This window comes from Taudactylus pleione, unplaced genomic scaffold, assembly GCF_031769625.1.
Source record: "Taudactylus pleione unplaced genomic scaffold, aTauple2 ptg000326l, whole genome shotgun sequence".
Classification (NCBI taxonomy): Eukaryota; Metazoa; Chordata; class Amphibia; order Anura; family Myobatrachidae; genus Taudactylus; species Taudactylus pleione.
In genome coordinates, this window is record NW_028284727.1 from 6,412,327 (window position 1) to 6,436,914 (window position 24,588).

The window sequence follows — 24,588 nt, forward strand, 5'->3', positions numbered from 1 at the left end:
GGTTCTTGATCTTTCCTTATTTTATTATTCAAACAAAAAGAAGGGGAGATTCCGCACAGAACCAAAAAGATTTGATTACTTAAGTGAATACTGAATTGTATATATAGAAAATCAATCATATAAAACCAATCAAAAGAACAGATTTTATTTAATTTCTAGTATTGGTGGTGCTCCCAAAGCCTAATGACAGTATATATATATATATATATACACACAAAAGAAAAAACAAAGGCTCTTTGCTGGGGCACACTTAGATATGGTTTCGAATAACAAAAACCATAAAAATTAACTTTTATTATACTTACATAAAAATATGAGGTAATTTTACATAAATCTAAATATGGTCAGGTTATACATCTACCATATCAATATGATGCTCAGATTTGGTACAATAAGCTGAGCTTAAACGGCGAAAATAATAATACTACACCAAGGCCCTCATTCAGAGCCGTACGCTCTGAGCAGAGCGCACGCTCTGAATGAGGGCCGGGCTCCATGAAAATGGAGCGTCCTCCTGGACGCTCGTATAGCTGTGGGTCACCACCCACAGGCTATACGAGCGTGCATTGTGATGGCCGCGATGGTCGTGACCATCGCGACCATCGAAATTGCGAGCCGGAGCCTGCGGTTGAGGTTTTCAACTGCAAGCTCCGGAGTGATTTTGGCTCTATCAGAGCCAAAATCACTCCCACTGACATCACTAGTGATGTCAGTGGGCCGGCTTCTGACGGGAGGCGTTCCCGTGGGAACGCCCCCGTCAGGGAGGCACGCCCCCGGCACGCCCACCAAAGGGGGCGTGCTGTCAATCAACATTGACAGCACGCCCCCTTTGATCGGACACAACGAGCGAAGGACTTTCCTTCGCTCGTCGCGTCTGGCGCATGTGCACGACGGAGCTCCCTCCGTCGTGCGCATGCTCAGTCCATAACATCGACCCACTTGCGAGCGGACAGCCGCTCGCGAGTGGGTCTGAATCAGGCCCCAAGTCCACATTCCACACAACACGCATGAAATAATATCAAAATATCTTCAGTCCATAAAATGGTGGTGTATAGATGTATACAGTTTGTACAATATCTGTCTTGTGTGTTGTCCCAATTCTCCAATGTGGATTACCCTACGGCACCTGGTATTCCTAGGTGGTCTCCCATCCAAGTACTCACCAGGCCTGTTGCTGTATCGCTTCCAAGATCAGACGAGATTGGGCAGATTCAGAAAAGTATGGCTGTAGGTTTAATTCATATGGCAGCGATCGATGTCTCTTAACCCATGAGTTCTGCAGATTTACATGAAAGAAATGTAGGACTAACGCTCAGAGGACAGTCCAATTTGTAATAAGACAAATATTGAAAAAAGTTATGCATGAGCATACTTTAATCATAAGCATAAACTTGCTAAACATATAATATCATAAAGTACTTGCACCATTATAAATTCTACTGTGGTCCATATACCGTGTTTCCCTGATAATAAGACCTACCCCGAAAATAAGCCCTACCCTTACTTTTGTAGCCCGGTCTAAAATAAGCCCTACCCCGAAAATAAGACCTACCTTTTTTCTTTTTGAGTTGGGAACGCTGCAGAGACCAGTGTTTCTAGTCATGCAGTGCGCGGGTGACGTCATGACGACACCTGCGCGCTGAGGATCCTGTGCGGCCGCGCCTGCTGGATCATATTAGATCCAGTCAGCGCGCAAGTGAAAGGGACATCCCGGACGGCGGTGACTCAGGTAAGTACCGTACTTGCACTGCAATAAGGGGGCCTGCATAAGGGGCACTGCTACACAAGGGAGGCTGCATAAGGGGCACTGCTACAGGGGGGGCCTGCATAAGGGGCTGTCAATGTTAATTAAAATAAGACCTACCCCGAAAATAAGCCCTATGGTGTTTTTTGGAACCAAAAAAAAAATAAGACAGTGTCTTATTATCGGGGAAACACGGTAGTAAAAGGATCCAACTGTCAACATATTCAAAGTGAACGCTGATATCAACAGTTAAAAAATACAACAAGATCAAAATTGAATCATATGATGGTATTGCACTCGGGTGACCAGTGATAATCACAAATAGTCACACATACCTGCTACCATTTATATATGTCCCATAATCCTTGTGATCCTATGGATCCAAAATTCAACAAATCCACAGTATATTTAGTCTGGAGATAATAAATCAACTAAGTTATTGTCATTATTCATTGGTATCATAAACGTATTCCTTCACATTCTGCCTATAACTTGAGAACATTGTCTAGTTTTTAGCCTAAAATTCTGTTAGTCACATCGAATTATGCATAATTGTGCTACATAGGAAACTTAACATTGGTATGTTTAGACAAGTTGAAAATACTTATCTCTTGAATGGCGCCAGTAAGTAATCTTCAATTATGCATTCAAATAGTGTGTATCAAACTGAACTTATGTATACAGACAGAATAACTTCCTTGAGGTGTCTTACTTGCAATATACCTAATAGCTTGTATCAAGCATACATGGTACCTAATACAAACAGGTCAGCCTAAGTCCCTAAGTGAGATTCTCTACACACCATCAGAGTTCTCACCACACTTAATAGTCAGCATAGACTTAAAAACGAATTTAAAGCTTGTGAATGCTAAATGCACATACTGATCTGTCAGAAAAAGGGCTGACAGCTGTAAATCATAGTTAATGTTAAATATAATCTCAAATCGTGCTAGGTAACATATAATCCCCATGAGCTATTTGAGAGAATTGGTAATTGCAAGCACTGAGACAAAAAAATTATCTATCAGCGGTCATATAATACCATAGGTCTAAAATGTAACAGACAGCATAAGACGGTATGTGCTGCTGACAGGAAGATTGAAAGCTAAGACCGCTAAAACAGACAATCCGTCTGTCAGCGGTAATACGATACCAGTGCGGGGTCCGGTTCATTAACCGGGTGGACCACCTAATGTTGTGCGGCAGGTCGGCTGAAGGAGGACGCGCGTTTCGCCTAAGTGTAGGCTTGTTCACTTCACCATTGCCTCGTAGTCGGAAGTCCCGGATACTTATGTCCACGCACCCAATGCTAATTCATAGGGTGGATCTGGGTTACGTCAATCCCCATAAATTTTTATGCAAGTATAATAAAAGTTAATTCCTATTTTATTTTTATCGGACAAAGGCCCTCATTCAGACCCACTCGCAAGCGGGCGCACGTACGTTAGGCGTACGTACAAAAATATTTAAATTCAATGGCTCGCTCGTATTTTCGTTCGCATCTAAAATTCCTCCCTAAACTCTGACGACCCCTCCTCTAACTAACGAGCGTACGAAATAGCGAGCGTACATCCCCGAAATGGCTTGAAAGGAACGCACGCACAAGTATAAACAGGAAGTGGCCTTGTCAGATGTCGATTACCTGCTCCTTTATTCTGCCTACCTCCATCAATCGTATCATGCCAATCAATGTATCAATTAGCTTAATTGTTTGTTTTTTTTCAACACAATGCAAGAAACTTTACTCTTGTCCGTGTTTGTGTTTACCCGCAGAATACGTACGGATGAAACATTCGCTTTTATTGTTCAAAAAACATGTGAACCACAATTAAACAATTGTTCTATTGCTGTGGATCCCCGCATATTTCTCTGGGTTCATTTCTTTATTTAAATTTGCTTACGCATGTCACTGCATCAAGCCTATCATAACTCTCCAGAGATTTCTGGCCCTGTCGAACACATGACTCATACACTAACCAATAAAATTGCTCCTGTTAATTTCCAAAATACATTAGCCAATCAGTAAATTTTTACACACTTTATCAAAAATGTTTTTTAAGAAAAACACCATTGCCATCATGAGAGCCTCCGCATTCACCAGGCGCGAGCTGCTGGTGCTTACGGAGGTCATGGATCGCCGGATCACCAGCCAACCTCAACCCATGACCAACCGGCAGAAGCGCTCCGCGTATGCGGAGGCACGGTCCCGCCTGCGGTCCTTCGGCTCACGCCGCAACATCGGGCAGCTGGAGCGCAGGTGGTCCGACCTGCAACGGCGAACGCCCCGCTTGCTGGCATGCTTTCGCATGCAGATCCTGGAAAGTAAGTGTTATGTATTGTGGTTTTAATGTTTGTGTTTGTGGGGCAAACTGCGTATGCATGTTTTCCTGTCTGTCCTATTTCTTATTTGTACTCATATCTGCGTGTGCATGTTTTCCTGTCTGTCCTATTTCTTATTTGTACTCATATCTGCGTGTGCATGTTTTCCTGTCTGTCCTATTTATTATTTGTACTCATATCTGCGTGTGCATGTTTTCCTGTCTGTCCTATTTCTTATTTGTACTCATATCTGCGTGTGCATGTTTTCCTGTCTGTCCTATTTCTTATTTGTACTCATATCTGCGTGTGCATGTTTTCCTGTCTGTCCTATTTCTTATTTGTACTCATATCTGCGTGTGCATGTTTTCCTGTCTGTCCGATTTCTTATTTGTACTCATATCTGCGTGTGCATGTTTTCCTGTCTGTACTATTTATTATTTGTACTCATATCTGCGTGTGCATGTTTTCCTGTCTGTCCTATTTATTATTTGTACTCATATCTGCGTGTGCATGTTTTCCCTCTCTTTCTGATTTATTCATTCTACTCCTATTTGGCTTATTTTTTGGGTTATTTTTTTTTTTTAGTTTTGGTCCCCGGATTTGTCCATAAACTAACCGCAATTTCGTTGACATATTTTAGGGGGACAGCCAAGACTCCGCCGTCACCGTCCGTCCAGACGGCGTTCCCGGACACTATCCCCAACCCCCAGCCAACACTCCACCCCAAATCTTTCCCCTATTCCCCACTCCTCCCCATCCTTCCCAGACCCTCTCCCGGAAATGTCGGGCCTCCTTCCCCTCCGTCCCACTTCCCCCTCTCCTCCACCCACCCCTCTTCCAATTACCCCCTCCCCGGAGTCCATCATAACTCCTCCCCATTCTTTGGGGAATGATGGATCCTCCGAGGAGGATCATGGAGGCATTTCCGGAGCTCCCGTTTTGGCTCCCGGTATGTTTTTATTTTTTATTTTTTTAAAGCACAAACTGTTTGTATGTAATCATGTGTCGTGCCTTTCTTCGTGTTTTTGTGGCTTGACTTTTGGTGATTTTGCAGTTTGCCTTTACCTCTTCCTGGTGATTTCAACATACACATATCACACCTGTGGGAATTTGTACATAGGCCTTGTATTTTTGGCAGCCCCCCCCCTTTTTTTTTTGTTTTTTTTAGGTTTAGGAGTGATTTCGTTGTTTTTTTTTTTTTTTAATGTGGATTCCCTATTGTTGTATTAACCCACACACTTTTCTCACCCACAGAGGAACAGAGGCGTCGGCAAGAGGTGGCGGATTGTGTGGGCCAGATGCGCCAACATGTAATTGGCATTCTGGTGGGCCTCGACCGGCTGTCTGGCCTCCTTCGGCAGTAGTTTTTTTATTTTTGTTAACGTTTCCAAATAAATTTTTTCAGACAAATATACGTTCTGGCTCATTTTTTAGATCCAAAACCAAGATAGTTTAGCATGACATAAGTAGACTGTTCCTGCAAGGATTTCCCTTTTTTAAAAGTTAGATTGTGTTTTGTCTTTGTATGTCAAACAGACACAAGAAACACATAACAGTAACAATGTCATTTCCCTATTTGGGTGTAGTGTCAATTACATATTTCTACATTTTACAGGTTCCTAGTTGGTGCGCAAGCTGCTTAGGCCAATCTTACAAATCCCAAGGTTGGGCCAGGCTTCCTTTTGGTGTGGGTTGGGAAGCTGAAAACATATTTCAGTTTAGCTCAACTGGCGTCAGTACTGGATTACCCCTTAGTCATATGTAACTTGTGTTAACCTGGTTACACTTGCTGTTAACGTCCCAAAAAAGGAAGACCATTTCACTCTCCAAACATTTATTCACAACATAACAGAGAAAACAAAGTGGTCACTCCCAAAAAAATAACACAGTGATAAATTCAAATACAACACATACCAAGAAATAATTAAATAAAAACTAAAAATCAAGAACTGGTTGACGAAGGACCATGGCAACATGATTCCACAAACATGGCGTTGCGATATGGGTTCCAGAATATATGCCCAAAAGGACCAGATCCAGGTTTGGTAAGGGTAGCAGGAAGTAGTGAGCGTTGGAGTGCCAAAGATTATGTGAACAAACAGAAGATGGTGAGAAAAAAAACACAAAATTAGATGTTCGCAAACAAACACAAACACATTAGGTATAAACACTGTAGTTTTGTTACAACTTACCTAAAAAATCGGGCCACCACATCCTCGCGTATGGCCCCCCCACATACTGACCTCCGACCAACCTCGGGGGGGCCATCCTCAGGTAAGGCATCCTCTGGCTGCATTGGGACACCACTCCTTATGGCAATGTTGTGAAATATCCCACACAGGACCACAATTTTAGACACCATATCCGGCACATACATGAGCTCGCCACCAGAGCGGTGGAGGCATCTGAATCGGCCTTTTAAAAGGCCGATACAGCGCTCCACCACTTGCCTGGTGGCTGTAAGTGCGGAATTATACGCACTTTGTGGCCCTGGTGTGGGAGCCAAATAAGGAGTGAGCAGCCAGGACATGCAAGGGTATCCACTGTCTCCTGTGAAAAAAAATAGACAACATCAGGAACACTGTGTATCAAGCTTAACATTGTTATGTACTAAAGGTCTCCACTTACCCAGAAGCCACGCATCACCAGCTTGTAGGTTGGTTAATTTCTGCCATATCCCTGATTGCCGGATGACGAAGGAGTCATGAGCACTTCCGGGTAATTTAGCATTCAGGGACAGGATCTGGAGGGAGGCATCACATACCACCATTACATTCAGGGAGTGATAGTGTTTCCTGTTTCTAAATATTGCCTCCAGCCGTGCTGGAGGCTGAAGTGGTATGTGAGTACCATCCACAACCCCTATGATGTGTGGGAAGCCAGCTATTTGGTAAAAATTGGCCTTGGCCACACTAAGGGCACCCATATCCAAAGGCATTTTAATAAAATGATGGAGGTGCTTGAAAAGTGCCTCCATCACTGCCCTCAGGATCCGGGAAAAGGAGGATTGGGAGATGCCCGCCACTATTCCCACCGTTGTTTGAAACGATCCTGAGGCACAGAAATGTAACACCGCCATAAATTGCGTCAGTGGTGGTATTGCTGTTGGACTGTTAATTTGCCACTCCAGATCACTTTCTATTAATGAGAGAGTGTCTATGATGATTTTGGGAGGTAGACGGTAGCGTCTTAAAACCTCATCATCGGGCATTCCAAAAAGGGTGACACGTGTTCGAAATATCTGGGGCCTTGCATGCCTACGATGCCTACGCCTGGGACGAGTTTGAGGTTGGTCGTCTTCCGGGAGCAGGGCCAGAACAATTCGCCCCAGATCTACCTGAAATTCAAAGTTTACAATGTAAGGCTTTTGAGCCACCCCAAAAGTAACATAAAACAACTTAGCTTTATGATACCATCCATAGCTGCTTACATGCCGGGGTATTGTCATGATACGTATAAACTGTAAAAAAGCCAAAAATGAGACATCAAAAATTTAGAGGGTGATTTTATGTTTGTCAAATTGGTGCAAGCCAACACATAAAATAGGCGAAACACACATTTGGCCATCGATGAAAACAACATTGCACACCGTACGTCAAATAGGGGTCAAATGGACCCCAAAAATGGAAAAGGGAAAAGCAAAACTGGTTTACATGATGAATAAGCCTCGAAAAATGCGTTAATTAGTTCGCAAATGCAAGTCACTACACCAACAGTCAAAAATGCGTTAATTAGTTCGCAAATGCAAGTCACTACACCAACAGTCAAAAATGCGTTAATTAGTTCGCAAATGCAAGTCACTACACCAACAGTCAAAAATGCGTTAATTAGTTCGCAAATGCAAGTCACTACACCAACAGTCAAAAATGCGTTAATTAGTTCGCAAATGCAAGTCACTACACCAACAGTCAAAAATGCGTTAATTAGTTCGCAAATGCAAGTCACTACACCAACAGTCAAAAATGCGTTAATTAGTTCGCAAATGCAAGAAAAATAATGGACTTACCAAACTCGAATATATAAGATTTCCAACAAAAAGGTCTTTGGGTCCGAAAGCCAAAACAAACTAAAATAGATGAAATTAGTGTAAAAAAAAATATATAAAACCAAAAACCAGAAGTAGACACCAATTGGCCACAAATTAGACTGCACAAAACTTACCAAATCAGGAAATGATGGAAAAAAAAAAACCCCAAAAAATGCGAACGGAAAACCAAAACAACTGTAGCAAAACAAAAAAAAAACAAACTCCGCCAAATCCTCCAACCGCAAACAACCAAATCCAACCAACTTAACCGCCAACAATCCAACAACGCAACCTCGACTCCACACACACCAAGCCATAAATAGTGTTTATTTTCCCGCACAAATTAAGGATGAATCATAGGGACGCACAATCAATGATGCGGCCGCAAACTAAGGACGCATGTATAAATACGTCACGAAATCACATTTAATTTCTGGTTGATTTCATTCTGGAAGCAGAGACATGGCTTCAGACCAGGGAAACAATGGCCAAAAATCCGGCGGTAAGGCCTTCATGCATTTTGTCTCAATGATTCTTTTAAAACATAATATTGTGCAAGTTGTGAAGTGCCTAAATCTGCATATTTACCCAAATAGGTGAGGAGGATGACATGGAAGAGACTGCTGGCCCCAGTCAACCCGCCAAAGCTGCCAAAAAAAAAAGGCAGCCACATTTCACAAGCAAGGAGATGGAGGTTTTGATCCAGAAGTGCGTTGACATCCTGCCCCAGGCAGCCAGGAATATGAGCCAAAGCCAGAAGTGGAGAATGTGGGAGGAGGTCGCCGTTGCTGTCAATAGGGTGGGTGATTATGTCCGTCTAGCCCGGGATGTCAAATGGCGGTAAGTAAACACTTTCCCATCCTATAAACAAACCCCATTGTAAAAAAAAGGATAATGGTTCCAATTTCATTCCACAGATGGGCAGACTTCAAATATCGTCTCAAGCAAAAACTTGCCGACAGGGCTAGGCATGCAAGGGGGACAGGTGGGGGTCCCACCCCTGTGTCATTGGAGTTGACAGACTTAGAAGAGCTGGCACAGGGGTGTGTGCAGGCTGTGGAGGTGTTTGGCGTGTCCAACATGGATACGGACATGCCAGACTTTGCGGCTCCTCATGTTGGCCAAGGTAAGTCTTGTGATGTCACCAACTCTGAAATGCTATTGTGCCAATATGTAGATTCTAATGTGAGTCTTTGCGCATTTTTCCTAACAGAGACAGAGGCGGATGAGTCTGCTCCAGAGGGGAGCCTTGGCCGCAGAATTTCTGCTGGCTCTGCAGGGGAGGAACCAGTACATCCGGCTGAGGACCCTGCAGAAGCCAGTCCAGGGCGTGCCCCCTCGCAGGCAGTGGGCCTCCTCACAGAACTCAATTTTAAATCGGATTTCCATACGGAGATTCTGCAGAGGATGGACGCCAGTCTGATACGGGTGGCTGAGGCCCTGGAGCAAAATGCTGCGGCCAACGTGACCATTGCTCAGGCCCTGGCGGAAAATACCAGGGCCAACATCCGCATCGCCGATGCCCTGGAGCAGCTCGTTCGCCAGCACATGGTGGAGCCGACCTCCCTTCCTGCCGGAACATCCGGATCCTCCACCTCTGGCACAACATCAGCCAATCCTCCAAATGTGCCTAGCCCTGTGCCTAGTCCAGAGGCCACAACATCTGCCTCTGGACAGGCCAGCCCGATGGCATCCCGGACCCGGTCTGGCGCCCACCCTCACCCAGCCAAACGGGCGAGAAAACGGTGACAGCAATGGCGACTTTTACCACACTCCTTCTGTGCTTGGCTCATATTCCTTTCTGGTCAAAACTTCCCTCTCCTTTCTTGTGAAATTTTTTAAAATTTGGTATTTACGTTTATGTTACCAGTTATGGCTTTTTTTTATTTTTTTAACAAATATCTTTGCCACAAAAAAAAGGCCAAAAAATATTAGGCCAATTTGTTTGTGTTTAAACAATAAATTTAAAACAAAAAACTGAGATTGTATTGTGACATTATTGTACAAATGGGTTACATTTAATCCTGGCCCTAAAGGCAAAAACTGACCCTCTTAAAAAAAAAAAAAGGCCTCTTTAAGGAACGTTTAAAAAATCACATAGCGATGCAAATTCCACAGTAAACCAAAAAAAAGGGGAGCTAATTAAAACATGATGACATTATTGTTACAATAGGCCATAACCAACAAATTGTGGCCAAAATAAAACACCAAAAATGTACGCTAATTGATTGTGTAATCATGACATTAGCAGCTCTGATTTCCACCTGCGTACGCTTTTGTGCTATCCCAATAAACTGCTTTCCAAACACATACCAAGCCGGTTTTCAATCCAACACTAATTACTTTACTGACCAGCCGCGATTAATCGCAGCACCATCGTTGAGTCCCGGGACGGAGGAGAAGGCCATCGCCAATGTGGTCGAGTAATCCTGACCCTAAGCTGTGCGAGCATTTTGAAGGGAAAGCGGATGTTCCAGTGACGTATGAGACGGTCCGAACACATTTGACGTTCGCATCTGCTAATGTATGTACGCCCCAAAAACGCCTCGCCACGCCTGCATTTTTTCATCTCCACCCCCGTCAACACCCAAAAACGCCCTGTTCTGTCAATCACATTTGACATGTCACTTCCTGTACGCTATTTTAGGAACGAGAGAAAAAAAAACCGCAATCTGCCGTACGCACATGCGCAGTGTAACACCGACGCATGCGCGGTTAGTCAACATCGGATCGCAACGAGCGTACTGTTGTTAACGTGCGGCTCTGAATGAGGGCCAAAGTTTGGTCCTCCATTTATGTTATATTGATATATACATGCAGCTAAGGCACACACAAACACAGAAAAGAAGAATTTTTTTATTTTTTTGGAGTGCACTTTGGGGGTTACATTACCCTTTAACAGATGAGCCAGCTGGCCCTTTACTTATGATGCAGGCGCAAGCATGGCGCTGCTCCTTTGTTGATGCACGTGCTGCTACAGTGCACACAATTCACAACACAGAAAAGAAGAATTTTAAAAAAAATTTGAAGTGCACTTTGGGGGTTACACCACCCTTGAAGAGATGAGCCAGCCGGCCCTTTACTTATGACACGCTTAGCGCTGCTCCTTTGTTGATGCACGTGCAGCTACAGTGCACACAATTCACAAACACAGAAATAAATGTTTTTTTTGCACTTGGGTGGAGCACCCCTGATGGACAGATCACCCCCTGGACAACACTACAGCACCCCTTTAGGACTACAGCCTTTATGGGACACTGCACAACACAGCCCAGCCAGCCCCTATAGACTTTTGGAGTGGACACAGCCCCTATGGACAACTGACTGCACAACACAGCCCAGCCAGCCCCTATGGACAACAGCAGCACAACATAGTCCAGCAAGCCCCTATGGACAACAGCAGCACAACACAGTCCAGCCAGCCCCTATGGACAACAACAGCACAACACAGCCCAGCCAGCCCCTATGGACTTTGGAGGAGTGGACACAGCCCCTATGGACAACAGCAGCACAGCACAACACAACACAACACAGCCCAGCCAGCCCTAACTCCCACCCTCCCTCTTCACTGTCCACAGCCGGAGTGAGAAATGGCGCTGACACGGGAACCTTTTACAGAATCCAAAACCTGCGAGATCCAGAAGGCGGGATGATGACTTTTTGCCTCGATTTCAGTTCCGAGTCAGGCGGGAAAACCCGGGCCGGACTCTGTTCCTTACTCGGATCAGGGGGGTTTGAATATCTGAAATCCGGACCCGCTCATCCCTGATATATATATCTATGTCACCTACTGATATATCTTTACAAAAGTAAGTACTCACAAATCCAGAAGTATTGGCTTAAGTGCTGTAGAGAAAGGAAATGCTGCAGGCACTCCAAGGCCCAGCACTGCTGTATATAGATTTATAAGGGCTCCTCCAGAATGCATAAGATACTTTTAGGTAGCTATAGGCCATAAGTAGCAGCAAATGGAGAGGCCTGCAGGACCATGTGGCCGAGAGATTCGGAACAAGTCAGCCCAGCAGCATCGATCTCCAGACACCAGGAACTTTGCAGGAGGTATGTAGGAGAGCCCAAGCAAGCCTGCTGCCTACACCATTACAGCTGTAGCTCCTCCTCTTCACCCGAATGTATATACTGTATCCCTGCGATTAACATTTTAATGAAGCTTGGCCTGGCTATTAATTCAATCACCATTGCTAATATGACAAAGGATACACAACCTAATAAGGGCAGTCAGATTTCCTGCCCTCAAATACCTTACAGTTACAAAACCAGGTACCCTGTGACATTTAACAAACTTGCATCACATAAAACTAAAACTCACAGGGGCCTATTCATCAACACTAAAATAAAGTTTTTAAGGACATTGGGGTCTATTTATCAAGCAGTGAAAAGTGTGGAGAAGTGGACCAGTGGAGAAGTTGCCCAAAGCAACCAATCAGCTCCTAACTATTACTTTATAGACTGTACTTGATAAATGCTACTTTAAAGCTGATTGGTTGCCATTGGCAACTTCTCCACTGGTCCACTTCTGCACGCTTTTCACTGCTTGATAAATAGACCCCATTATCTTTAATTACCATTATTATAGTATTCATGAATACACTTAACACAGGATATACATTAGTATGGGGATATGGTAACTATGTATTTTCGGAATTTGATGGAGTTACTATCCGCATGGCACGCCTCCAAATAACGTCAGGCTGGGGGTAAAGCCCAGCAATACGTCACTGGCTGGGCTTCCCCCAGCCCTCTTCCATCAGTGAATGCGCGCGGCATCCATTCACACTCCGAGGGTCCGGCACCGCCGCACAGCTGCAGCGGTGGGGGTCCCCAACCTCCCAATTAGACCACCCGCGGGCCACTTCGGCCGGCGGATGGAGCAGTGGGACAGTACTGTCCCGCTGAAATCGGGATGCTGGGGAAGGGTGCCGCCCTCTAGGGATGGCGCCCTTGTGCGACCGCACTGGTCGGACACCCCTAGAGCCGGCCCTGCATCACATGAAACTATAACTCACAATATGTGCCATAGCTGTATATTCCTTACATTTAGTATCACTTTTCTGCTTAAAAAAATACATTATGCCAATTATACTAACAAGGTGTAGCTAATATTACCCAGTACAACACATTTTCTGCGCCAGTGCAGTGTTGGATCTGTCCCAGATTGTGTTATGTTGTTGAATCATTTCACTAACATAATTACATTTCTAAGTTTCAGTGCCAATAAATACCATGTTGTTATTTTCAAAAATATATTGACAAAATTGTGTGGCTGCACATGGTCTATTCAACACACAGTTCTATGGTTAGCTCTGCCCACTGGATGCCCAGGTTTGGGTAATTAGATTCTTCAGTGGTTCTTTCTGTTGGTGCAGAAAGAGAGGTTGGAAGAAGGTGAGAGAAGAGAAAACCAGAATAAATAAATATATTTCTGGCAGGAACTAATAAGTCTAATTACTAAGCCTTGGATGGAGATAAAGTGAATGAAAATAAGGTACCAGCCAATCAGCTCCTAACTGTCATGTCACAGGCTGTGCGTGAAAAATGACAGTTAGGAGCTGGTTGGCTGGTACTTTATCTCCGTCTACTTTTTTTTCCATCCTTAGTAAATAAACCCCTGAATCTAAGCAACAGTAAAAATGACTGGATGTGATATCACATGTAGAGAAAATAAACAAACAAGATATCCAGTGCCATATATTCAAATCCAGTAATTTTTACTGTTCCTTATGTTGACAAGAGTGGTGACACTCTTTTTCTGGAAAGTGAATAGGCTGCAGGTTTTGCGCACCTTGTACACTCACACTGATATATAGACCCCTGAATCTATACAGATCTATACAGATCAGAGGTTAAAGTGGGCCGGAACGGGGCGGAACTGTGTTCCGTCAGTTCTATTTGGAGACGGAACCAGTTCCCCACAGCGGCAGCCGGAGGCTGGAGTTCAATTAGGAGCTCCGGTTTCCAGCTCCCCCCACGGGCACTATGGGAGAGACGTCATGACGTCGCTCCCATAGTTCCGAGGAGCCGTCAGTTGGAAGGCAGCGGGGATGCTGCCGTCCATGTGTGATGGGAGGAACTGTTGAAGCTGTGCATGCATAGCAGCTCCATTTAGCCACCTAAACACCTAGGTGCTGCTCATCGTTCACAGTGCACAAAGACATCTTCTACAGATGTAATGAAAAAATAAACTTTCTGGCAAAATGCAGCAGCTGGCGGATGGCTGGGCAGCCAGTTATCATTATTATTATGTTATTAAGAACTTAGAGACCTTGAAAAAATTATTAAAGTGGCCTCATGGAGGAGGAACCAAATCAACTTTAGACAGGACCAGCACAAAAGTAGGTTGGGTTAAATTACATTTTCCTAGCAGTGTAAAATAAAACATAACATCTGCCCACCTGAACCCAAAACTTAGAGCATTGTAATGACATACAATGTAGTGAGAATCCTAGTGACCATTATATAATATAGAGGGCTTCTCTTGTCACTACCATACAGTACATAGAACGACCTAGTAACTTCTATACAATACAAAAAGCATCCCAGCGACCCATATACCATATACTGTAGAAAGCATTCCAGGGAATGATATACAATAAAGAGAGCATGCTAGTGACCACCATATAAGAAAGAGAGTTCCTGGTGATCACCATAAAATACAGAAACATAAATCACTGTTCATTCATCCCATTGCCTCATCACTATCAATTTAATTTACTGATCCTATTACTGTCTCACTGTTCCATCACTTCATTTACCCCATTACTGGCCATACACCTCACCTCCTCATCACCAACATAAACACACTGTAGCACTTTAAGGAAACATGTTGCCTAAGTTTCTCAAATTATTATATTTAAATGTTATGGTTTTCTACTAGATGCAGGGCCAGACTGGCACTTCTGTCAAATGCCAGAAGGGCCGATGGCCATATGGGCCGGTCTTGACATACGCAGGTCTGCCCGGCAACAATGCACTATGCTAACCTCAGCTAGTTTCATGTGCGGACAACCACGTCATTGCGTAGTGATGTCATGATGCGGCCGCATGGTGACGTAGTTCCACGGCAGCTGGGTATGAAAAGTGTGGTGGCAGGGGGAATCAGAGAGGATAGGTGGACGAATATTCAAGGTCAGGCCTGTGACAAGCGATGGGTGAAATTTCATGTGCGGCCTTGTAGTAACGTCATGACTTGGCCGCACACTGGTGCGAGGACACAGCCTCGTTGGATATGCCAGCATGCCATGGAGTGCTGAAACATGTGGATCCAAAAATGTATCAAATAATAAAAAATAAAAAAAACACACAAATTTATATTACCATAATGACACCCTTATCCACCATTTAATTAATCTGCTAAACCCAGAAGGAAATCTCTCTGAAACAGCCCAACCGGAATCTTTATACATGAGATAATTCAGTTAGAAAAAATGCTGTATGGGAAAGTGAACTCAACACTTGTCGTCACGCAGGTTATAATGGTTATGCTTGTCAATAAATAAGAGGGGGGGGGCTTTGAGGAAAGGGGTACTCTATTCAATTTATTTGCTTTTTCGTGTGCAACTGAATTTTAACATGAATTACTGATGTATTGTAATGTGTGGTACTACATGCAAAACAAAAACAGGATGCTGACTTGGAGTTCTTTTTGCCAGGAGAACAGTTTACCCCAGGCTTCATTCAATTTATCAAAAAGGGAAAATAAAGGTTTTTAGACTAGTATGGGGAATGCAATATTTCTCTATTTTGTCAAATTATGGAAAGTAGCTTTATCGCAGGTTTTGTGGAAAACATACGCCATCTCTGGATATCATTAGGATTACTTAGAGTTCTATTTATCTGTCCTGATGCTCAGCAGCTTGCAAAGCACAATGGGAGATATACAGTAGTTCGGTGTTGATTGTTGCCATTAACAGCACTCAAGGAATACATTTTTGTTAGCTGTAATTATGGATTTTGACTTATTAAACCTATATATATGTATATGTATACAGTCAGTGTAACCTGCGTAATATTATTTTCTTTCATTTATTAGAGTCTATAAATCTGTGTGAAGTCTCTCAGCACATTCTGTCTTCACAATCAGTTATAATATTACAAGCATGCAAAGAAATTAATGAGAACACTGACACCTACTCACTATGTTTTTCCTAAGACTCAGAGTAGGCGACTGATCTCTAGCAAATCACCACCTGGAATCAGCACTGCCCACTAAAATGTCACTTACAGAAGAAGAAACCACTTGAACTGCAGAAGATGACAGGTCACATACACAAAGCACAGTGGTCAGAAACAGTGAGAAGTCAATTTTAAGCAGTATTGATGCTGCATCTAGTTGGAAATGAACATTCAAATGAATTATTCAGCCAAGTATAATTTAGCTTTGGAGAAGGGAGTGAGTATATTAATGTAGCTGCAGGCAGTGTACTTTTATCTGGTTATGAAACATTAATGGAGCGTACACACGGTCAGATTTGTCAGACTTGTCAGATTTGTCAGATGAACGATTGAACGATTTGAACGATTTGAACGATTGAACGATTTTTGACTGCATTAAAATGAATGGAATCGTCCAAGTCTGACTGCAAACACATCAGATATCAGAAATCGTTATCTGACCATCGGGAACGCGCATCGTTGATCGTCCATCGTTCAGGCATGTCAGATATGAACGATTTTCCTTCAGATATGAACGACTGAACGATTTTTAAATCGTTATCGTTCATATCTGAAGGAAAAATCTGATCGTGTGTATGCACCATAAGAGTCTAACAGATGGCATGCTAAAAATCAGCTCTTGTCACCTCTTTATTACATTTTAGTAATCTTGCTCCACATGATGAAACATTATGTTTATACTGCTTCAAACACAACTAGGTGCATTAGTGCTCCTCTTTAAATTATCTTCAAACCCATGTGCTTTGGTGGAAAAGCTTATTTGGCTGTGTGCCTCAGCTGTTCGGCACTTCATACATGAGGCCCACTAACAAAACTATACCAAGATACATCTCTTCACTTGTTTGTCAACCATACTTGCCTGCTCTCCCATAACGTTCTGGAGACCCCAGAATCTTGGATGGCTCTCCCGGACGAGTAGACAAGTCTCCTGGAGGTTGCTGTGACCACTCTGCGCTACCCACTTCCCGAGATAAGTGGTTGGTCCAGGCAGCCAATGTCGTGATTCACACAAAATCGCTCCATCATGCCCCCTTTTACAATGACGATAATCGTGGCATTGTATAGTGGGGATGGGGTGATGATGATGCAATACACCGTCATGCCTCTGAACCACCAACTTCTGCCATGCCACATCCCACACCTTGCCAACCTGGCTGCCCCATTCCAGAGTAGGCAGATGAGAAGTCTGCAAATATGCTCTCAACTCAATCCCACCATCTGCAAATTTTCATGCACTATTATTATTAAAAACAATTAAATATGGTGAATGGGACATGTGTAAACCTTTGGGCACTTTCCATTTGGTTCTTTTATATTTGAATATGTGAGGCATCAGAATTTGATTGAAGATAAAATTATGCCACAAGAAGACACTGTGCTTACTATCTATAAACTCCGCTAGGCAGATAAAGACAAGAATTATTAGTTATTACAATGCAGAAGGATGCAAGAAAAAAAATATCCAATTGCTTCCACCTAGAAATTTTCACTGTCAGAATTAGAGATGAGCGGGTTTGGATCTCAGAGATCCGAACCCACACGAATTTCGGATATCCGGGGCGATCCGAGTGAAGCTCGGATCTCCCTGCCTGCCCCGGATCCCTCACCCGAGGCAAAACCTCGCTACCCCGCTGTCGGGTTGCGAGGTTTTGTATTGAGCGGGCTTAACGCTGATTGGCTGAGAGAGCCGTCTTTCACAGCTCTCAGCCAATCAGCGTTAAGCCCATTGAAAATGAACACAGAAGAAAAAAGATGGCGCCCGCCATCCCTCGCCACCTGACACCGCCAGCACCCCCCGCTGCCGACACTGCCGGCACCCCCACTGGCAGCATCACCCACTGCAGACATCACCGCTGCCGACACTGCCTGCACCCTGCTGCCTCACGTACTGAGGACACCGTCAGCGACTCCCACACTGCCGACACTCCCACACTGAGGACACCACCAGCACCCCTGCACTGCCGACACAGTCAGCAAACCTGCACTGATGACACTGCTGGCTCTCCCGCTCTGCCGACACCGCCGGCACCCTGCATTGAGAACACCCTGCACTGCCGACACAGTCAGCAAACCTGCACTGAGACATCACCGGTACCCTTCACTGAGAACAATGCCAGCACCGCAGCACTGCCATTCCATGAACTGAGGACACCGCCAGCAACCCCCGCAGTGCTGACACAGCCAGAAAACCTGCACTAAAGACACCGTTGGCACCCCACACTGCCAACATCACCGGTACCCTTCACTGAGGACACTGCCAGCACCGCAGCACTGCCATTCCATGTACTGAGGATACCGCCAGCAACCCCTGCACTGCCTACACAGCCAGCAAACCTGCACTAAACCTAACCTGCCACACCCACACCCGCGCGTGCGGCTGCCCGTGCCCGACTTACTTTCGTTTGGTATGCCGGGCATCAGTCTTCCGGCGTCTGGTTAATGACAGGTATTGAGTTTTCTACGCCTGTCATCAGTACCACGCCGGGATTACAGTGTCTGGAAGCCAGCGGTCGGGATTTAGTCCGTCGGCTTCCGGACTACATTCCTTTGGGATTTAGATCGTCGGCTTCTGGACTACATCCACATGCCACAGTCACTGTTTCACAGCTATTAATGTCAGCAAATAGTATTTGGGCAGTAACATGTGTAAGGATATGTCATGTTTAAGTTTGTACCCACAGAGTTTGTGTTAAAGATTAGGGTGCAGATACAGAGTTAAACGTACGCCCGAAGCATATTTTATGATAATTAATACTCTACATGCTCGATAAACCCTTGGATGCAAACTGGAAGACAGAAATGTAATTAGTCACATAATGCCTCTGGATTGCAACCAGAAAGTATCAGTGCACTGCAAATACTCACATAATAAATCTGCTGCTGAGTAGTTTAATGTCTGCAACTGTTTCTGACATTACTCTCTCCAGCTTGATTAGGGATCCCAATATTAAGGATTGGATGGATGTTTCTTATGAAAGGCTAGAACACCAGCTTAAAAAGAACAATGGAATGTTATTTGAAGAAGTATAGAAACTGTCATATCTAATTGGATGATGACAGGGATTTATTTTTGATGATTGATATATTTTGGTCCAAATTTAGCAGAAGATTGTTTGAGTTTAAGGTTCCAAGGGGAAAACAAGACTCTGTCCTAACTTGTAATTACTATTCTTGTGATTTTGCTGCTGGCCATAAAGACATATAAACTATCTTCCAAAGTATGGTAAGATGAGCAGCGTTTCTCCTTACATTTAAGGGTTCTGGATGATTATTGCCTTTGGATGGTATCTATACAAACACAAAATGGGAGATGACCTAGATGAGATTTTAAGAGCATCGATAAAGTCAATCTCTTCCTACGAGAGTGACCACATATTGATGCGAATGAGATATATAGCCCCTCAAGTATTGCTCCAGACTTGAATTGGCTCTTTTGATCTTCCCATTTGTATGCAGGTGATATTCTAAAGAAAATCTCAGCAAAATTCCCAACATAGCACAGAACACCGTTCAAAAGTGGGCAATAAACCAGGTCCCTTTGTCAGAAACTATATTAGCAGGGATTAAATGAGGCCTAAGAATGTGTTGCACAAACAACTTAATCAGAACTTGGGCAGAATGAAGACCAGTCAGGGATAAAGTGTGCCACTCAGATAGTGTACCAGTCCTTGGACAGAGGCAGATCTACAATTAAGTGCATTGATATATGGCACGATGGCCTGGTCGGAATTGCTATTGTCATGAATTACCAAATGCTGGGCCTTGCACAGGATGGACAGGACATTACAAAACTCTTAGGGGTACATTTACTAAAATGCGGGTTTTTAGAAGTGGAGATGTTGCCCATAGCAACCAATCAGTTTCTACTTGACATTTATTTAGCACCTTCTAAAAGATAATAGCTACAATCTGATTGGTGTTATAGGCAACATCTCCACTTCTAAAACCCACACTTTAGTAAGTATACCCCTTAATGTCTTTCTGAATAATTGCTGGCCACCAAACTAAGCGTGACAGAATTTTCAGGGAACGAGAAACCCACTAATGCCCCAAGGTTTTGCAGTAAAGGGCTTCTCCAAAAAATGCTTAACTCTTTCCTGGAATAAACAGTAACCCCAACAAAGTCACAACTGGAGAATAACTTTGGGCTAACTGTAGCTAGTATAAATCTCTGGTAAGAACAAGTAAGATCTTCTCAGAACAATGGTAATGGGAAAAGGAGAGTCTGCATGTTACTGAAGAAAACTCCTTGAAAGCGCATCCACCTAATTCTTAAACCCAGGTCTGAAGGGGATTGAGAAATCAAAGCAAGAGATAAATGGGGTCCATCTGGCTTGCCTGGGATTTAACCGCTTTGCTGATATTATGAAAGGCAGTTCAAGATTCAGTTGACCGAGAACATAAACAGACTGAAAAGCCCATAGAGCCTCAAATGCATGGTAAATCTCCCCAGACCAATGCATAGGATACATCCCTTTTCTGGTTAACACTATGGGGCTGGCTCTGAGTTGCACGCAAATACGAATGCAGCACAGTTTATGCAAATAGCATACAAACTCCTTCCCTTGAGTACATCCATGCAGATAAATGTGCACAATATAATACCGATTGGTGCATCCTTATACGCAACCATTGGTCGCACCATCGAACATTGCATCAGCCCTATGGTAGGTGCAGTCTCTCCATCCTATGCTTTGGCTGTGCATCTGGGAATTCAGCCACTTGCATTGATACGCTCAATACACACTCATAATACACCCACTGTACTGACCATTTCTGAATGCACTACAAGTCACTGCCCAGAAATAACCTTCACTTTTCTCATACCATCTGAATCTGGTGCAGCAGCACCTTTGTTTTTACACTCTGTGTGACGCAAGTGTCATATGGGTTTTCACTACTTTTCATGCACATGCAGTAACAAATAATCACTCAACTACATGAACATTGGCATTGCATGTGGATTGCAAGCAACTAAGAGTGGAGCCACAAAAGATGGAAATTAACAAATTAAACGCCTCTCAAAGTTGGTGATCTCAGAGATTTTGTAGCACTTTGTGGATATGCTAGCTGTCCTGCTCAAGAGTGGCGATGTAGATGAAGATGTCATCGAAATACACCACCATGAATTACCCATGAAATTCCATTAGCATATTGTTAATAAAGTCTTAGAAAACTACAAGGGCATTACTGAGTCAGTGTAGAAAGGGGCCCTAGACTGCACACTCTGAATATATATATATTTAATGGGAGGTGCTACCTGTGGAGACCAATGTTGCAAACACAAGAAGAAGAGTTACAGGTGCACAACTCCAACATTACTAATTATATATAATACAATACATTTTGCAATAAATAGAGGTTTTGGCATAATCATGGCCATGGTTATGGGCCTACCCACCGTGCCCAGCTAACCTCTGAGGGTAGGTTTCTAACATACTGGGGTTGAAATCCAGAGCGCAGCACACCCCCAAACAAGCTCAGCTGAGCCACCCCAGGGCATCATTCCAATGAGGAAAGGTGAAGTGTAAAAAGGTGATAGATAGATAGATAGATAGATAGATAGATAGATAGATAGATAGATAGATAGATAAGAGCCACTACTGCTGCATGTAGTGAGGTGAAAAATAAAGATGTAAACAACAAAAAAATACATATATATTAAACAAACAATAGAGGTGCTAGAAGTGCAAGAAAGGAAAATGTGTTTATAATGCGATGCCCTGAAGCAGCCCAACCAAAGCAATCCAGGGGACCCACGCCCCAAAAATCAACCCCTAGCTGCACTACAGTATAAAGAGATGAAGATGTCATTGAAATACACCACCATGAATTACCCATGAAACTCCATCAACATCATGTTAATAAAGTCTTAGAAAACTACCGAGGCATTACTGAGTCAGAACAGCATTACCAGTACTCATAATGACCTGTGTATGTGTTGCAATGTTCCACTCATCCTTTATTCTCTGATGTGAATTAAGTTGTTGGCTTCCCACAAGTTGTTAAAAAATAATAACGCTACTGCATCTTTCAATTGATTGAAGAGCTCCAGAGGGATTTTAGTTCTTGACAGGGATCTTATTGAGCCCTCTGTAGTGTATGCAGGAACAACATCTTTATTGTTAATAAATAACAGACACACTCCTAAAAGGGATTTGGAATGAACCTCTTCTCCAGACTCTCCTGGATATATCTCTCCTCTGACTTTACCTCTATATGTATGCCCTCGATGAAGGTAGAATATGTGCTGGTTTCTTGCAGAAGACATTGGAGAAGTCCTTGTAAGAACTAAAAAAGCCCTTAATGGATTTTGTAGCCAACCTAGTGGGTACATTGCTGCATTTTGACTGATAATATTTGCTCCAAGATCACCGGATAGGAAGGAGAACTGTTAAACAGAACAAGATATTTTCAGATTACAGACTTCTGATTGTCATGGTAGAAAGGGTGGTGGTTTGGAACTTAATCGAAGAGGTTGTTGTGGTTCAAGCTGATGATGGAGACCGTGGCACTACTTGTAGACCAAGTTTGGATACAGATCTCTAATCTATGAAGTTGTCAACAGCTCTGCTATCATTTAAAGCAAACAGTGCCGCAGGTGCAGCAGAAGAGCATATAAATACAGGAGTTTGTATGGTGTTTACCACATTTTTTAAAGAACAATAAGAGATCTCCTCCCCATCAGATCACTGGTTTTCCCATTTCTGATTTATTTGGACATAAATGGACCATGTGTCCTCCTTTTCCACAAGAAAGAAGAATCCACTTGCCCTTCTTCTGGACTAGTACACATAGGAAAGAAGAAACGCCCACATTTGCATGGGCACCAGGTCATTTTAGGAAGCTGTCAATAAAGATTATTCCATTCTCACAAAGAGATAACCTTTCATTCTATGCCATTTCTTGAAACACCTTACAATTCATATGACCAATAGCATCAGTACTTCCTAAATGGCAGGCAATTGATATTGTACTGAAGAGTCTTTGATCTATACAGAAAGGCTTAATCTGAAAGAGATTAATTGAGAACAGTCACTCCAGTCCATATCTGAAAACCATATTCTAAACTCAGGCCCTGATTCACACTGTGTGTCCCACTGCTATGGCATTATCCCCCCAGCTGGTGGAGATAGGAAAATATGGGGAACCCTATGACATTTTCCCCCCTATTTTTCCCATTCCAGCCCAGGCTGGGGCTGGTTATAGTTTTGGGAAGGTGGGGGGGTCCATACAATTTTATTTTTAATTATAATGATCAAAAGCGACAGCATATAGACCTACAAAAAATGACTGACATCAACGTCGGGCTAAATTGAAGCTGAAACTCAATGGATAATAAGTAGTCTGTTTTTTCACAGCAACCGGATTTTGATGTCCATTGTTTAATGTCGGTTTTGGTTTAGAACCAAAGCAGACCTTTATTAAACTTATTCCCTTGAATTATTCTTGATTCCTCCCTCTCCTTCAAACCACACCTACCACTTCCATCTGAAAATATCTACAGGACCAGACCTTTTCTCACCCTGGAGGCAACGAAGACCCTCATCCATTCACTGGACATCTCCAGCCTGGACTCCTGTAACCTTCTCTTATCTGGCCTCCTTATCTTCCACTTCTCCTCTTCGATCTGTCCTCAGTGCTGCTGCCTAGCTCAACTTCAAAATATACATCGGCCTCCCCTCTCCTACAAGCCCTACATTGGTTTCCCTGCAGATCCTAATACAAACTTTTCACAATCACTTACAAAGCCCTCACCCAATCTTCTCCTATTTACATCTCTTACTTCATCTCCCTTCACACTCCTGTCCACAAACTTTGCTCCACAAGTTAATACAGCTTCTCCTCCCAACTGATTATTTTCTCAATCTCCCTCCTCCAAGATTTTGCCCCTGCTGCTCCCTACCAGTGGATTTCCCTCTCTCCCTATCAGACTCTCCACCTCTCTACAGAAGTTCAAACAGGCTCTCAATACCCACTTCTTTATCAAAAAGTCTTCCAGCTCTCATAATTAACCTACTGCTCCATGCTCACTGTCTATCCTGTCTGTGTCACCCCTGTCAGTCTGCCCCTCCCCTTTAGACTGTAAACACTCATGAGCAAGGCCCTCTTCCTTCATGTGCTTTTCCTTCCCTGACTTATACTGTACCATAATCTTCTACCCACTGCCTAGAATGGCCCCAACACTTGGGCTCTGTTGTCATGTTGCTTAATAGGGTATTATTACTGCTGATACAGCAATGTTTATAAACATTTTCCATATCCTGCAATGTAAGCTACTATTTTCTTGTTTTGTTCATACTGTTTC

At 43.5% G+C, this 24,588-nt stretch overlaps 1 protein-coding gene and 1 pseudogene across 2 annotated transcripts in view; both read right to left on the minus strand.

Moving 5' to 3' along the window:
- The window catches only part of TPD52L1 (TPD52 like 1), a 177,440-nt gene that overhangs the window by 145,434 nt on the left and 7,418 nt on the right, over positions 1–24,588 (minus strand). The window lies entirely within an intron of this gene.
- On the minus strand, positions 1,115–1,233 carry LOC148509470 (5S ribosomal RNA; annotated as a pseudogene).